Source organism: Bufo bufo, chromosome 2 (genome assembly GCF_905171765.1).
Source record: "Bufo bufo chromosome 2, aBufBuf1.1, whole genome shotgun sequence".
NCBI lineage: Eukaryota > Metazoa > Chordata > Amphibia > Anura > Bufonidae > Bufo > Bufo bufo.
In genome coordinates this window covers 823,971,924-823,989,252 of record NC_053390.1, presented here as the reverse complement: position 1 = coordinate 823,989,252, position 17,329 = coordinate 823,971,924, and positions in this window count along the sequence as shown.

Sequence of the window (17,329 nt, the reverse complement as noted above, 5' to 3'; positions counted from 1 at the left end):
AGGGGGAGGGGCCTCTGACACTGCAGGCTGCCAGACTGATGAGTCATAGTCTTCACATGAACTAGGACGCAGGACTCAGTTCTCAGTGTGATGTCATAAGGAGGTGTGGCCGGCCTTCACTCTAGTTGCCTAAGCCCATCCAGCCTTAGCTGCAGAAAACCAGGAAGTGACCAGCAGAGTGACTGCAGGGAAGGATGAATAAGCGAGATGAGAATACCCCTTTAAGGACATTGCATTGTTGTTTTACTGTGTTGCGGAGGTCTGCAAATGATATGTTTGATGAAACTCTGATATTTTGTGATCAGACCTAAGTCCTTTGCCTAGTTGACAGGATTAATTTGTCGGAGCCTTAACGGTTCAGTACAGCCAGTCCTAGGAAAGTAGCGTCATTAAAATATCAGACGGAATGGGGGCACAAGGGTCTAAAAAATATTACCCCAAACCTGAGACCGGAGAAACATGCAAAGTTTATGTTGGACGGTGTAGTCCCACAAATTAGTTCCTAGTTAACCCATGGGTGGATAACTTAGCTGGATGGACTGAGTTCATGCAAGCTGCTAGCCCCTTTCCCAGGGACAGCGATAATAGCCCGTACCACATGGACATGATAAAGGGTCTTTGTCTGGGAGACAAAGAAGCATGGCCACATTTTGACCATGACCCGTCCTGGGATATGGATTACATGATACAAGGGGGGGGGGGGGGAGGGAATCCTGCAGAGTAAGTGATGTTATATGTGTAATATTATTATAGAAGACAAAGAATTGTTCAATAATTTTCTTTCCAAGCAGTGTAATGTGAGAATCCAGCTTTTAACAAAAATTATTATATATGTACAACATTAACTAAGACCACCTGGCATATAAGATGATTTGGGTTTAACAAAATTACTGTATGATTATAACATGTATATTGTCTTCTTATAAGAGTTGATTAATCACAGAATGAAGACCAGAAGACATTGGAAAACACAGCACAACAGCGACATAGACTATCAGCAATTCTGGGTGTGGTGTGGCCATCTGTTTCCAGGAAAGCTGTGCTTGTCTGTGCTGCAAGTTTTGGGATGAAACTAAGAAAATTGTGTGACTGGGTTGGAAGACAAATGATTCAGTGGAATGTGAATGGGTGTGGCTTTGAGTTGTAGTGGAGTTGAAAATGTGTGAAGACTGATGGATGTTTTTAGCAGAGCTGTGTATGTCATTCAGTTTTTATGTATGAGGGTGTGGTTATGAGCTGTTTGTGAAAATGAGTACATGAAAATGTGAATGTGTGTGGAGTACGATATTTGTTTTCATATAATATGCGCATTGAGAATTTTATTTTATTTTTCTTGGAAGTTTTTTTGTTTTTATTGGTGCCAACAGTGTTGGTCAAGCTGTACATTTTTAATTTTTTTAAAATTGAAGTTAATGAAAAGTTTTTATGGGCCCTTTGTGTGTTCAAGTCTGTATTGTCAGATCTGTTTGTTTCAATGTTTGAAGTTACGTGTTACATGTTAAGTGTTGTGCTTAACATCAGAGCTCTGTTCTTATGGACAGCTGGGACACTACTGACGGACAAAAGGAGGACCACAGCGTCAGACTAAAATGGGTGGACTTAGATGACAGAGTAGGATTCATGGTAGATAGCAGTGCAACCTCAAGTGTGTTAAGTAAAGATTTGTTCATTAAGCTTGACTTACAAGGAGCCAAAAATCAGGGCATAACAGTACACTCAGATCTCATTCCAATCTCTACACCAGTGCCACTTATTCTTGCAAACATACAGAACCACCCAGAACTTAACAACATTAACCCTGCATTATGGTCTTCAAATGAATATGACACGGGGCTCATAGATTGCACACCTTACAAAGCTACTGTGAAACCAGGTGTCATTTCAGTGTTCCAGAAACAATACCTACTGTCAAAAGAGAAACTCGATGGACTTAGGCCAATGATAAAAGAAGTCCTACAAAAGGGAATCCTGGAAGAGGTGATTTCACCCTACAGCACGCCTGTGAATACAGTGACAAAGGCAGATGGTACTACCCGCTTTGTACAGGATTTAAGGGCCATTAACAACATCATTGTGCCTAAAGCCCCTATTGTACCTGACATCACTCAATTACTATCTGCCATTCCAGCAGACGCTGTTTGGTTCAGTGTGATAGATCTGAAAAATGCATTCTTTTCTATCCCAGTTTACAAGAATACCAGACTACTTTTTGCTTTTTCCTTTGACAGACGTCAACTGACCTGGTGCAGAATGCCCCAGGGATATGCTGATTCACCTGTAGTGTACAGCATAGTCCTCCAAGCCACGTTAGAACCATGGTACCCCCCAAGGTTCTGTGCTGCTGCAATATGTTGATGATTTGTTACTGTGTAGCATGTCAGCGGAGGCCAGCATTCAGGATGGTTTATCACTGTTACAATGGTTGTCAGGATGTGGTCACAAAGTGGCACTTAAGAAAATGCAATGGTGTAAAATGCAGGTTGAATACTTGGGCTTTGTCCTCACAAAAGGTGAAAGGAGAATCAGCACTGAAAGAGTCCAGTCTATTGCGGGCCTGGTCACCCCACACACCAAGAAAGAAATGTTATCTTTCCTTGGGATGATAAACTACTGTAGACAATGGATTCCTGATTGCTCCTATTATGACAATGTTTTAAGGCAAGCCACTCTGGAAGAAAATCCAGATTTGATTAAATGGTCTTCTGAAATGTACAATGCATTTGATTATCTGAAATGTTCGCTCATGTCGAGTCCAGGGCTGGGCCTCCCTGACTATAATATGCCCTTCCACATATTTGCACGCCAAAATTGTAAAACCATGGCAGGTGTACTGACACAAGAACACGGAGGCAAGTTGCGTCCTTGTGTATTTTTCTCAAAGGTAATGCCCACCCCTGTTCAAGGGATGCCGGCATGTCTGTGTTCTCTTGCAGCCTGTGCCATGATGGTAGAATTGGCAACTCCTTTCACAATGTGACATTACACCATTTTTGCACACTACACATGATGTTGTAGGCCTACTCAAGGGCATCCACACTTAACACAGCAGGCAGCTGAGCTCATTGCACTCACAAGAGCATGTATTCTACATGCTGGCAGACCTGTCACCATCTATACTGATAGTAGGTACGCACATGGGGTAGTGTGGGACCATGGTATGATTTGGCAGAGGAGAGGATTCACGGCAGCAGATGGTAAGGATCATGTCTCACAGGGCAATGCGCTGGCACATAAGGTGGCAAAACGAGTGGCCAAATGCAACCCCACAGGTCCGTGTAACCATTTGGAGATGCCATGTCTGGCACCTCCAACCCCTGAGATGTCGCAAATGCTTAGTGATCTTCAAAGGTATGCCACTGAACAGGAACAGCAAGACTCGTGTTATCCAGTATTGCAGAAAAATCCTAAGACAGGATTAGTCTGCAAAGAAGGGTAGCCATGCATTCCCCAACACAGTTATAACGGTCAGGTCCACACACACACAGGGGGAAGGGTAGTGACCACTGCGCTCCACCCTCACCCCTGGCCCTGCCTACTTGCCTCATGAGTCCTGATGACAGGGGACAACTGGACGGCAGTCCCTAACTTAGGATATGTGCAGGGAAGACAGACAAGACAAAATACGGAACATGAACGGACCGGGTCAGAACCAAGAGAGCTACGCAGTACAACGGATTAAGCAAAGAATGGTCAGGAGAAGCCGGGGTCAAATACCAGGAGAGTAGCGAAGTACAAGAGGAGTCCTAAGAGAGTAGTCAGGTGGGAGCCGAGGTCACAAAACCAGGATGTATGCGCAGTACAGGAGGAGCAGGCAGAGGATCGTCAGGGAACAGGATCAGGTAAATATTCAGTAGTCCAACAAATAGCCAGGAACCTAGAAATTAACAGGCAACCTGTAGCCAGCAGGCTGCCTGTATTTATAGTGGGGAGTGAGGGTCATGTGACGTGGCCAGCGTCACATGACCGACAGACCAACCAGTCGAGCACCGAGTGATCAGCTCGGCGCTCAAGGCAGACTAGGAGCAGGGAGCCACCCAGCTAGTAAAGCCGCCCTGGGAATGAGGTCAAACACAGAACCTCATTCCAAAAGCTAAGCAACAGTTCTGCGGGCAATGGGGGACCGAGTGCACCTTCGGAACCCCGTGACAGTACCCCCCCTTTTACGAGGGGCCACCGGACCCAAGACTTCAGGCGATGGCTTTTCAGGGTGTTTTAAATGAAATTTACGAACAAGTCTAGGAGCATGAACCTCCCTGGCAGGTACCCAAGATCTCTCTTCAGGTCCATACCCCTTCCAGTGAATCAGGTACTGCAAGGAATTACGCACCTTCCTGACATCCACTATTTTAGACACCACATACTCGACAGCATCATTAACAAGAACCGGCGGAGGCGAGGCTTTCGATGGTACTACCAGTTCAAAATATTTTTTAAGTAAAGATTTATGGAACACATTATGTGGAATGACTCGGGCAGCTCCAACCTAAATGATACCGGGTTAATCACCTCCGTGATCTTATATGGACCAATAAAACGAGGAGCAAATTTTCTAGAAGCTACCTTGAGAGATAGATTCTTGGAGGACAACCATACTTTATCCCCAACCTGAAAGTTCACCCCCCTTGAACGTCTCCTATCGGCCTTGAGTTTTTGAGAACTTTGAGCCTTTTCTAGGTTCGATTGAACCCGGGCCCAAACAGTGCACAGTTCGGAGGAGAGTTTATCAGCTTCAGGGTTAGAGGAGGAGACGGACGACCCAGAATGAAAACGGGGATGAAAACCATGGTTACAAAAGAAAGGGGAGACCCCAGCAGAAGAATTGACACGGTTATTCAGAGCAAATTCAGCCAACGGATGGAATTTGACCCATAATTGCTGGTCATCAGCAACATACAACCTCAGGAATTGTTCCACAGACTGATTAAGGCGTTCAGTCTGCCCATTACTCTCAGGATGGTAGGCGGAAGAAAAAGACAACGAAATTTTACATCTTTGACAGAAGGCCCTCCAGAATTTGGACACAAACTGCACACCCCTGTCCGAAACAATATTTTCCGGGATGCCATGTAAACGAACAATCTCTCTCACAAAAATAGATGCCAGGGTTTTAGCATTCGGAAGTTTAGACAGGGGAATGAAATTAACCATCTTGCTAAACCTATCGACCACTACCCAAACCACAGTCTTACCCTCCGCCAGCGGTAGGTCAGTTATAAAGTCCATCGAGATATGGGACCAGGGTCTACTGGGAATGGGTAGGTTACCAGCAGGGCGAGTCCTAGGTGTCTTAGACCTGGCACAAACCTCACAGGCTGACACGTAGGACTTGACATCCCTGGTCAGAGTGGGCCACCAATAAGATCTAGAAACCAGATCCTTAGTGCCCTCAATACCCGGATGTCCACAAAAGGCAGAATCGTGACACTCACCCAATAGCTGGAGACGAAATTGTACGGGAACAAACAACTTATCTGTTGGGGTGGATACCGGCGCCAGATGTTGTTCAGCCTTAATGCGAGCCGAGATATCCTGGGTTAGAGCCGCTAAGAAGATGTTTGCTGGTAGGATGGATTCAGGCGGCGTCTCAGTGGGTTGAAAAGCATGGAAGCTCCGAGATAATGCGTCTGCCTTCACATTTTTACTTCCCGGCCTGAACGTAATGGAGAAATCAAAACGGGAAAAAAACAGAGCCCATCGGCCTTGTCGGGGATTCAACCTCTTAGCGGACTCGAGAAACATTAGGTTTTTATGGTCAGTGACAACAGTTACTCGATGCCTTGCCCCCTCCAAAAAATGTCTCCACTCCTCAAATGCCAATTTAATGGCCAACAGCTCCCTATTCCCTATGTCGTAGTTTCTCTCCGTGGGAGAGAATTTCCTAGAGAAGAAGGCACACGGTCTCAGGTTAGTGAGGCTAGCAGGACCTTGTGAAAGGACTGCTCCTGCGCCGTCCTCGGACGCATCCACCTCCACAATAAAGGGTCTCTCCTGATCAGGCTGGATCAGAATGGGAGCGCTACAAAATGCCTTTTTTAATGTTTCAAATGAAGAAATGGCCTTGGTAGACCAATTCTCCAAATCCGCCCCTTTCTTAGTAAGGTCGGTCAATGGCTTAGCAATTACAGAAAAATTCATGATAAATTTACGGTAGTAATTAGCGAAACCCAAAAACCGTTGTAAAGCCTTTAAGGATGAAGGCCTTACCCATTCCTTAATTGCTAAAACCTTACCAGGATCCATCTTAAAGGCGTGAGGAGTCAAAACATGCCCTAGAAACAGTATCTCCTGTACACCAAAGACACATTTCTCTTGCTTAGCGGATAGCTGGTTCTCCCTCAACACCTCTAATACTTGTTTGACATGGGACACATGAGATTCGAAATCAGGAGAGAATATCAAAATGTTGTCAAGATAGACAATAATAAATTTACCTAAGAACTCCCTAAGAATATCGTTCATTAAGTTTTGGAACACAACTGGGGCATTGCTGAGTCCAAAAGGCATCACCTGATATTCAAAGTGTCCTATCGGAGTATTGAACGCTGTCTTCCATTCGTCTCCCTCCTTGATTCGGATTAGATTGTATGCCCCTTTCAGGTCAATCTTGGAAAACCAGGTTGCCCCCAAAACCTGGTTAAATAAATCCGGAATCAGTCAGAGAGAGTATCTATTTTGGACAGTGATTTTATTTAATCTCCGGTAATCAATACAAGGCCTAAGACCACCATCCTTCTTTTTAACAAAGAAAAACCCTGCTCCCATAGGAGAGACTGAAGGTCTAATATGCCCTTTAGCAAGGCTCTCCTTAATATAATCTTCCATAGCCTTGCGTTCGGGCCCTGAAAGATTATAAATTCGACCTTTAGGAAATTCGGCACCCTCAATTAGCTCTATGGCGCAATCATAAGGTCTATGGGGGGGTAGAACCTCTGGATTAAGGGACGAGAACACATCAGAATATTCCTTAATAACAGAGGGTAATGTATTAGACCTTACTGAAACCCCAGCCTGGACCACGGACAAGCATGAGTCACACTTAGGTCCCCATTTCACCAACTCTCCTTTGGACCAATCAATTGTGGGGTTATGTAAACGGAGCCAAGGCAACCCTAGTACCACCTCAACCGGTAGGTTCTCCAGGACTAGAAGAGAACATCTCTCAGAGTGGCACACACCCACGGACAGAGAAATTTCAGAGGTACATGACCTCACCGTTCCACCAATCAGGGGAGTAGCATCAATTGCCATGACATGGATAGGTGTAGGTAAAGCAAACATTGGAATACCCAATTTACAAGCAAACTCAAAGTCAATAAAGCTCGCCGCTGAACCGGAGTCAATAAAGGCCTTACCCGGCCACTTATTAACCCCCAGAGAAATAGTTATGGGTACCATCGGATTTGAGTTAGATCGTGAAACTCAGATCCGACAGTATATTCTAACACAGAGGCGTTCCCATGGTGATGGGGACGCTTCAAGTTAGAATATACTAAAAACTGTGTACATGACTGCCCCCTGCTGCCTGGCAGCACCCGATCTCTTACAGGGGGCTGTGATCCGCACAATTAACCCCTCAGGTGCCGCACCTGAAGGGGTTAATTGTGCGTATCATAGCTCCCTGTAAGAGATCAGGGGCTGCCAGGCAGCAGGGGGCACACCCTCCTCCCTCCCCAGTTTGAATATCATTGGTGGCCAGTGTGCGGCCCCCCCCTTCCTCCCTCTATTGTATTATCATTGGTGGCCAGTGTGCGCCCCCCCGGCCCCCCTCCCTCCCTCTATTGTATTATCATTGGTGGCCAGTGTGCGCCCCCCGGCCCCCCCTCCCTACCTCTATTGTATTATCATTGGTGGCCAGTGTGCGGCCCCCCCCGGCCCCCCCTCCCTCTATTGTATTATCATTGGTGGCCAGTGTGCGTCCCCCCGGCCCCCCCTCTATTGTATTAATATCATTGGTGGCCAGTGTGTGGCCTCCCCTCTCCCCCCCCACTTCCCCGATCATTGGTGGCAGCAGAGAGTTCTGATTGGAGTCCCAGTTTAATCGCTCCGATCCGTAACCATGGCAACCAGGATGATACTGCAGTCCTGGTTGCCATGGTTACTTAGCAATATTAGAAGCATCATACTTACCTGCTGCGCTGTCTGTGACCGGCCGGAAGCTCCTCCTACTGGTAAGTGACAGGTCTGTGCGGCGCATTGCTTATCGATCTGTCACTTACCAGTAGGAGGAGCTCTTCGGATCCGTCTGTATGAAAGTAACCAACGGCCACGGATGCGGATGCCAATCTTGTGTGCATCCGTGTTCTTTCACGGACCCATTGACTTGAATAGGTCCGCGAACCGTTGTCCGTCAAAAAAATAGGACAGGTCATATTTTTTTGACGGACAGGAAACACGGATCACGGATGCGGCTGCAAAACGGTGCATTTTCCGATTTTTCCACGGACCCATTGAAAGTCAATGGGTCCGCGAATAAAAATGGAAAACGGCACAACGGCCACGGATGCACACAACGGTCGTGTGCATGAGGCCTTTGTTTAAGGAATACCAACCCATCACAGGTGTCCCCAAAAACCCACTAGCCCCACATATAGTTTCTTTAAAAAACCTAAGGGCCATATCTGATCCCACATATAAGGATACTTTAGCCATGGAGATGGGTTTTTCTGATGCTAATTTGTGGCTGGAGTGGATGAAGTATAGTGCAGCCTCTGTGAATAAAAGTAACTGTTACATATGCGGTGCTGCCAAGCCACACCTAGGTACCGTACCCCTAGTGTTACCAGAAAGTGTTGAAGAATGTTTTTTGACTCTTTTTGTTAATATGTCTTATAACCACAGTGCATGTACAGAATGGAAATCAAAATACCCTCTGTTGTTGAAAAATCCTCGCCCAGGGGCAGGTATCCAGGTAACTATACATGTTACAAAGGGAGTACACATGGGAGGAATGTACAGAATTTCACCAAAGGTTATTGTCACAAATACAGCAATCTGAACATATCCCTCACTCAGAACCAAGTATACTCCATAGGAGATGTGTACTGGATCTGTGGAGATGGAAAGATAAGATCCAGATTGGAAGGTGCCTGGAAAGGTGAATGTGCGCTTGCCAAAGCTATAATGAACATGCACATTTTTACTGAATCAGATATTACAGACAAAAGGGTGCTAAAGAGAAACAAAAGAAGCAGCCCCCTTTCAAGTTTTGATCCCCATGTGTATATAGATGCAATAGGTGTTCCAAGAGGGGTCCCAGATGAGTTCAAAGCCAGAGATTAAGTAGCCGCCGGATTTGAATCAATATTTCCCATCATTACTGTGAATAAAAATGTGGATTGGATAAATTACATATACTACAATCAGCAAAGGTTTGTAAACTATACCAGAGATGCATTACAAGGGGTAGCAGAAGAACTACAAGCGGACTCAATCATGACATTCCAGAATCAAATGGTGTTGGATAGGATTCTTGCAGAGAAGGGCGGAGTGTGCCGAGTATTGACTGATCCAACCTCCTGTTGCACATACATACCAAATAATACTGGCCCCACTGGTAAGGTCACAATAGCTATAAAAAAGCTTGAAGATCTGTCAGTAGAACTGGAAAAGAACTCAGGTATAAATAAACCATGGGATCAATACTTTCAGTGGTTCACAAGTTGGAAACAAGGTCTCATGCAACTAGGGATTGTCATACTAATAGTAATTGTAGTAATAAGTGTAGTAGCATTATGTGTTATTCCCTGTGTGAGACGAATGCTAGAAAAAGGGCTCTCTAATATGTCATTATATCAGACTACTCTACCCCAGGAGGATCGTAGCCCAGATGGGTATATGAATTACCTAATATCATATAGAGAGAAAAAGGACAAGAAAGAAAATAACCATGTAGCTTGATACACTAAAGGTACTAAGAGGGGATTTGAAAGGAATCCATGTTTTTATATGTTAAAACTAATTCTGCTTTCTGTTAAGTTTCATTTCTCTGTTAGAAACTAACTCTGATTGCTGTTAAGTTTCTTTTCTCTGTAACCCTGAATCTTATCTCTTTGGCACTACTCCCGGACAATATTCCTAATATGGAAGTTCCGTTTTTGTTTCTCTTTTACTGTCTGTAGAATAGAACGTGTTAATATGATAGGTTGAATAAACAACTTACGTTGATATGCTAATAAAGGGGGTAAAACCCCCTCTATATAACCTGTATGCATTAAAAATAAACTTCAGAGCGTTCATTCAGTACATCATTGTTGTGTCTTTTATTCCCTACTGAGTGAAGCGCTCTCCTGACGTCAGAACAAGACTCAAACCAAGCCGATACTAGAAGTTTGGTGCCAGGGGTACCAGAGGGACGTTGAGATTTCCTAACAGTACCGACCCTGGACAGTAAGTTCCTGGCCAGGTGGCAGGGGCCCTACGAGGTGCTCGAGAAAGTTGGAGAGGTAAATTACAAGGTACACCAGCCAGGGCGTCGAAAGCCAGAGCAGATTTACCATATTAATTTACTAAAACCTTGGAAAGATATGGAGACCTGTACTGAAGACAGCTCGCAGCTGGGTTTTATAGCGGAATAGGTTCCGGCCCCTTTGTCTGATGCAAGGGAAGCGGTTGCCACAGTAAAAATTACTGACAGCCTCTCGTCTAAACAGGCTCAAGAGGCCAGGGAGTTCATTAGTCGGAACACAGATGTGTTCTCGGACCTCCTTAGACGCACTTCCGCAATCCGGCATGACATTGTCATGGAACCTCAGGCAAAAGTCCGGTTAAAGCCATACCGGGTACCTGAGGCTTGGCGACAAGGCATCTTAGAGGAAGTGCAGCTAATGCTGCGGCTAGATGTCATCAAGGAGTCAAAAAGGGAATGGGCCAGTCCGATAGTCTTAATATCCAAGCCGGATGGGACGTTATGATTCTGTAACAATTTCTGCAAACTTAATGAGGTGTCCAAGTTTGATGAATATCCCATGCCCCAAGTGGATGAGCTTATTGAGAAGTTAGGTTAAGCCCGGTATTTCTCTGTTTTGGACCTCACCAAAGGTTACTGGCAGGATACCCTTGACGGAGGCTGCCAAGGAGAAAATTTCTTTCATCACACCAAAGGGGCTGTACCAGTATAAGATGTTACCCTTTGGTCTACATGGCGCTTCCACCACGTTTTAAATGCTAATGGACATTGTGCTCCGTCCACATCGTCGGTACGCTTCAGTGTACCTGGACGATATCGTTATCCACAGTACCGACTGGGAAAGTCACCTACCTCGGGTACAGGCTGTGGTGGACTCCCTTAGGAAGGATGGCTTGACCGCTAACCCAAAAAAGTGCGCGATAGGGTTATAAGAGACTAAATACCTTGGGTATGTCATTGGGCGCGGAGCCATCAAACCCCAAGTAAACAAAATAGAAGCCATATGGAATTGGCCCCGACCTGTCACCTCTAGGCAAGTAAAGTCGTTCCTAGGGATTGCGGGCTATTACAGGAGTTTCGTCCCCCACTTTGCTACGATAGCCGCTCCATTTACAGGACTTTTGAAGGGACATAAGTCTGTGATGGTTCGCTGGTCTGATCAGGCGGAAGAGGCGTTCTCCACTTTGAAGTCAGCCCTGTGTGGGTTCCCGGTTTTGGTGACGCCCGACTTCAAGCGGGAATTTATAGTACAGACTGATGCTTCAGAGGTGGGCCTTGGTGCTGTACTGTCCCAGGAAGTTAACGGGGAGGAGCATCCCGTTGTCTTCCTCAGCCGTAAGCTCACCCCGATGTGACACAGTGAAGGGTGTATGGTCTGGGAGGACAGGTATTTTCCTCTCAGTGTGTGCTGCTGGGCTGATTTGCAGCCAGGTGGGGTCAAACACCGGACTGGATATTAAGAGGAAAATCGGGTTTTGACAACAGGAAGATATTAAGAGGAAGATATCCAGGTTTTGACAACAGCTAGCTGTCCTTAAAAGACAGCTGGGATCAGCAGCAAGTTGTCTCTGTGTTTTGGGATCTGAAGGTGTGTGCTATGATAAAGGGCTGAGAGCCGCATGCTGGAAAACAGGCCCCTAAAGCCTGCTGGGGACCGCTGCTAAAAAACTGCTAACAAGGTGAATGTTTTGTTCTGTGGACTTTCCATGGTGTGAACGAACACCAAGACTGCAAACTGTCATTTTGTTTTGCCTTCTGTGTGAATAAACACTGAACTGTTTAAGTTGAAGACTTTGTTGCCTCTATACTGCGTCCGCTAACCTGCCTACCAGAGCAAATCCCCACACTGCCTAAATAAGTGAAGTGTGCAGTAATTGTAAGAGCAACGCCTGTCATCTGCATGTCATACGGACTCACAGTATTATTTCACTACCACAGCAGACTCCCTATGCGTGTTACTGCAAGGCAAAGTGTTCTACACCACTATACAGGCTCTCTGCAGCCAGGAAATAGCCTTTTTTAATGCGATTCGCCGCAAATATATTCAGATCAAACCACATTTTTCCCCAAAAATTCGGTTAACTGGCGAATCGAATTTTTGAAAAATTTGCTCATCTCTATTGGTCACTGGACTCAATACACAGGATTCCCTAAAATGAGGCAGTTTTCATTATTGTTGCATTTTCCTGGATCAACACTGTAGAATTATATATGCTTGGCCTGATAGACTTCTGAATTTTGTCAACCTTGCTGATATTTACATAATCCTGGATCTATTCACTCCTGGTAATTGTACAACACTATGCTCTTCCTGTTGACAGCAATTCTAGTCCTATTAACACCTGTTCCATATGCAGAAAGCACATTTTTAATGATGCTCATGCCACCTGTTCACACTCTGGTATCAATAATATTGTTAAAAATAGAGAATAGAGATTTTTTTGGAAAAAATTTGGTTCGATCCGGATATATTCGTGGCACATTTTACTAAAAAACGGCTATTTCCTGGCTGCATAGAGCCTTTATAGAGGTGTAGAACACTGTGCCTTTATAGTGGTGTAGAACACTGTGCCTTTATAGAGGTGTAGAACACTGTGCCTTTATAGTGGTGTAGAACACTGTGCCTGTATAGTGGTGTAGAACACTGTGCCTGTATAGTGGTGTAGAACACTGTGCCTGTATAGTGGTGTAGAGCACTGTGCCTGTATAGTGGTGTAGAACACTGTGCCTTGCAGTAACACGCATAGGGAGTCTGCTTTGGTAGTGAAATAATACTGTGGGTCCATATAACATGCAGATGACAGGCGTCGCTCTTAGAATCACTGCACACTTCACTTATTTGGGCAGTCACAGGGCTAAAACTGACCAAATAACTCAAGAATGAACTCAGCCTAAGAGGTCGATGTTAGCACCAAGAAGAAGCGCACTTCTTTTACACCGTCGTCAGCTAATTCCACATAGATGTCTACAGAACCTGTTCTATTAAACGCTTATACAAGTAGAGCCCCCGACAGAGTGGAGAGGGGGTCAGCAGTAAGATTGTGTTGATGTCACTGATTATTTTGCCCTTCCTCTTATCCGTCAGAACAATAACCCCCAAAAAATGGATCCTGTCTGTGGAGCATCCACCTTCACTCGATCAGCATTTGGTCAGTAATCCATCAGTATTGCCGATGCCAAAAAAACAGGAGTGGATCCAAAACACATGACACGTAAATGGACTGACTGACTGCTACCGCCGCTGCCTCCGTGAACCCATGCACCGCTGCTTCCCGGGCAGGTAAGCTCCTGCGAAGTGGGTGGTCTACCCCGAGCACGTTTGGCTACCGACCTCCCACTGCTGCCACCCTGCTGATTCCCAGCCATCCTAGCAACTTGCTGGCTCCGCCGCTGACTCATGGGCAAGCTGCCACCCTTTTCTCTTGATAATGAAGCCTCTTCCTCACCCGTCTCCCAAGTGCAATCTGATACATCATCATCTTTTAGTACTGTCTGCAAGTCACTGATGTCCTCCTCAACCGTCTCTGGATCAGGAGTCTCAACTCTCGTAACACCAGCTCGCACGCCATTCTCCTCATCACTACTTGCCCGCCTAGTGGAGGAAGCAGCGGATGTCTCCTCCACATCTTTGCTTGCCAGTAGCTGCTGACTGTCCTCTAGTAGCTCTTCCTCACTGCATAGTGGAGCTGAGCCCACAGCATACAATACCTCTCTGGCTGAGGGAACAGAAAAGGACAGAGGCAGGTTGAGGACAGGTGAGGGCACAGGGCCTGCTCCCGGGCCATGCCAACTAAGGGTTGTGTCTGACGAACACACTGACTCTTGGCTGGGGGGTGTCTGATGTCACTTGCAACGAAGTCGAAGATCAGGGCAAGTCAACCATTCAAGAACCGATAGGTTGCTGGTCAAGACACGACTGCTAGATGACACTGGAAGCTCAGGCCTCTTGAAGTGACCCCTGCTGCCATGGCCCCTTACTCTGCTGCGACCTCTGCCTGCGCCAGAAACATTTAGCCCTCTGCCAGTCCCCTGTGCAGAGCCTGGCACTTCTCTGTCTGACATACTGTTAGATCAAATAAATAAATAAAAAGGAAATTAAAACACCCCAGAAAAAGTCCTTAATTTTCTCAATTCACCACAAAACGGATAATAAGCCCTTTTTCCCCCACTAATACACACACAAAAGGGCTTTAGAACATATAACTGCAGCACTGAACGGCAAATATATTTTACTTTTCCCACTAATACACAACAAAAAAGTCTGCAATTTACTCACTTCACCACACAACGGCTAATAAGCCCTTTTTTTCCCACTAATACAAGCCAAAAAAATGCTTTATTACATATCACTGCACCGCACAAAGGCAAATAAGACGTAGAAATATTTCCTTGTAATAAACCCTGTTAATGCCTGTTTCAGACAGCACTTGCACCAAAATGACAAGAACGGTATGATGGAATTACAGAGCTGTATAATGGCAATTTGGATCTCCAGTCGGTGCAGCAAGGTGTAATAGGATTGTTCCTATTACCCAGGCTGTAACCTCCCCTACTGAACGAACCCTGTTCTACATAAATGCTGTGGAATGATTCCTCCCTATCCTTTCCCTGCACATTGAATAATCTTGCCCTGCACTTATAAATCGTTTTTTCTAGCACAATTAAGTTTTTTCTAGCTCTGTCCCTAGCGCCTGCAGACATCTTTCCCTGCACTAAGTACACTGGTAAATGGCAGAATCTAAGATGGCTGACGGTATTTTTTAACCTCTTCAGGACACATGACGTACCGCTACGTCATGTATAGTTCTGATCACCGCCGGCAGGCGGTGATCGGAACCCGGTGCCTGCTCAAATCATTGAGCAGGCACCTTGGCTAGATGCCCCGGGGGGTCCTGTGAACCCCCATGTCAGCGATCGCAGCAAACCGCAGGTCAATTCAGACCTGCGGTCTGCTGCGTTTCCGGGTTATTCGGGTCTCTGAGGACTCGATAAGCCGGAACAGGATGGTGATCGGTGGTGTGATTTTACCCCACCAATCACCATCCTGCGATCCTGAGAGGTGATGTGACATCACCTCTCAGGATCGCCTCTGATTGGTAGGTGGGCGGCGGGAAATTCATATCTTGGCAGGGCTCCTCTCCTCCTCTTTTTGTGTCCCGGAGCGGAGGAGAGAGGAGCACTGCAGTGCACATGTGGATCTGAGCCAGCATCACCCCATCTGTACCCCAACACCCATCCTTGCCCCAGGACCCGATCTGTGCCCCAGCACCCCCCATCTGCCAGGTAATTAGGGTAAGGCTAGGAAAAGGTTGGGCTAGGCAGGGATATAAAAGGGAAAGTTAGTGGGAAAAAAAGTTTGATTGCATCACCCTAAGTAGGGTGTCTGGGGTCCCCCCCACAACTTTTTTGGGGCGCAGGCATTATTATTTTTTTTGTGTGCGTACGCTGACTGTGGCCGGCCGCTGTTAGTACATCGCACACCCCACCGCTGTTCAACTTCGGACGGTTGATCAGCGGTTTTGATTTTTTTTAAACATTTTTTGCCCTTTTTTTAGTTAGTCTTTTTTTCCCCTGTAATTTTAGGGATAAGTCCGCGAACACCTGTGCCCCCACACACACGCACACCAAATAAAGATTTACACGCATGCACATACACACGCAGACACACACTCCCCTATGGCCCGCCGGATGTTCTCGGCCGAGGAGGCATACACCCAGCTTGCCTCCGAGTCCGAGAGTCCCAGTGAGGACGAGGATGACCCCACTTTTCTGTTGTCATCCGCATCCTCCTCATCATCTAGCGATGATGATGAGCCCCCAAGGCGGCGGAGGCAGAGCAAGGGGACCACCTTGTTAGGGACCCTGTGGCCCACCCTAGTATGAGCAGCTCTGGGGCTCGTACTAGTTTTCCGGCCCACCAGTTAAATCCACTGGAGCCCCCTGCCGGTGAACTTGTCTGGTATACCCCAGAGCGATTTGAGCTTGTGATTCCTGATTTTGTAGGCCAACCAGGAATCCAGATTTCCACAGTGGGCTTCACTGAATATGACTTTTTTAGTCATTTTTTCAGTGACCAACTGGTAAATCTAATGGTGGAGCAGACGAACCTGTACGCCCAACAGTTCGTTGCTCAACACCCAGGCTCCTTTTTGGCTAGGCCCGGTGGCTGGACACCGGTCAGTGCAGCCTAGATGAGGACATTTTAAAAATCAACGCGGCCTCCCTGCCCACCCCCTCCAGGTACCTATCCCCAGGGGTGAGACCCGTGCCCTTACCACTGGAAACCTGTTGCTGGTCAGATATAAGGACAAGAGGGATGTCCTTGTACTGTCCACAATTCATGGTAACGGCATCACCCCTGTCCCTGTGCGAGGTACCGCGGCAACGGTCCTCAAGCCCGATTGTATCGTCTACTACAATCAGTATATGGGAGGAGTTGATCTCTCTGATCAAGTCCTCAAGCCATATAATGCCATGCGCAAAACCAGGGCATGGTACAAAAAAGTTGCGGTCTACTTGGTACAGGTTGCCTTGTACAACTCTTTTGTTTTGTCCCGGAGCGCTTGCAACACAGGGACATTCCTTCAGTTCTATGAGGCAGTCGTCAAGGCCCTGATCTTTTCGGACCGGGAAAGAGCAGGCCGGAGTACCTCGGGAACTGGAGGCGCCCGGATCGTCCCTGGCCAACACTTTCCTGGTGTGGTCCCCCATACTGGAAAGAAGGGACGGACCCAAAAAAGGTGCAGAGTGTGTCAAAGGAGGAGGATACGGAAGGACACCACTACTCAATGTGACACGTGCCCTGATCATCCGGGCCTCTGCATTATTGGTTGCTTCAGGGAGTACCACACTTCCATGGAGTACTAAATTTATATCCCAATGTAGCCACTGACAATCGGATAAAAAAACTGGTTCTCAGACTTG